General features: G+C 41.5%; 1 long non-coding RNA gene across 1 annotated transcript; it reads left to right on the forward strand.

Annotated features, from left to right (window-relative positions):
- Positions 1–47: 47 nt before the first annotated feature.
- On the forward strand, positions 48–285 carry LOC106943822 (uncharacterized). The gene is made up of 2 exons (XR_001424025.1): positions 48–137; positions 222–285. It is a non-coding gene; the product is annotated as an uncharacterized LOC106943822 (long non-coding RNA).
- The last annotated feature ends 501 nt before the right edge of the window (positions 286–786 follow it).

Genomic DNA, 786 nt, shown 5'->3' on the forward strand with positions numbered 1-786 from the left:
AACCTTTGTTTTGTTCCGCGGACCACGTGTTGTCCAGGGAAGCATTGGCTGGCGCACTTAGAGCCACATGGGCATTCAAGCTGAAGAAGCGGTAAGAAATTAAGATTTATTCCTCTGGAGTCAATGCGGCTAATGAGGTACAGTTTTGTTTATTTGTATCTTTTATGTTAATACGCCATTTATTGTGAACTGATTTAGGTTTGTGTTACCTTTGTTTGTAGTTCTGACGGCATTTTTGGGGGACTTAGAAAGACGTGTCCACAATAAATGGCTGTTGAAAACCAAGAACTGCGTTAAGCTTTGATTTAACTCGAGAGGAGCAACAGGCTGCATATCTGAGTTTATCTGGGACTTCATTCTCATGCCTCCTGATGCCTCAGCATTGAGGAGGTGGATTTATTTAAATAAGACAGTTTAGTCAAACATATGCAACATTTAACCTGCAGAACATAATATGAAAGTAAACTAAGAGTCAGTTTCAGCTGAATTTGGGTTCAGATAGATCAAGTAGAAACTGACAAGAACCGGATGAAACAAAATGAAAACAAATTTATTTTCCGATATGAGATCAAAATGGTCCCACACTGAGGAAACCTTTCCTCTGAAGCTGCTCCATAGGTGATGCTGTAAAAGATCAAGAATCCGTTTGGCAAATGCTTCTGACAGATTGGCTTCCTTAGAAACACAGTTTGGTGCTTTAATGTCATTTCGGTCATGTGACTTGCTGAAACCGACACGTTTTGGTCTGTGGGCTGGACGCATGCGCCGACGCATCGGTGTTGCCAG

This window comes from Poecilia latipinna, unplaced genomic scaffold (assembly GCF_001443285.1).
Source record: "Poecilia latipinna isolate Pla-1442-1.1 unplaced genomic scaffold, P_latipinna-1.0 Scaffold6098, whole genome shotgun sequence".
Lineage (NCBI taxonomy): Eukaryota > Metazoa > Chordata > Actinopteri > Cyprinodontiformes > Poeciliidae > Poecilia > Poecilia latipinna.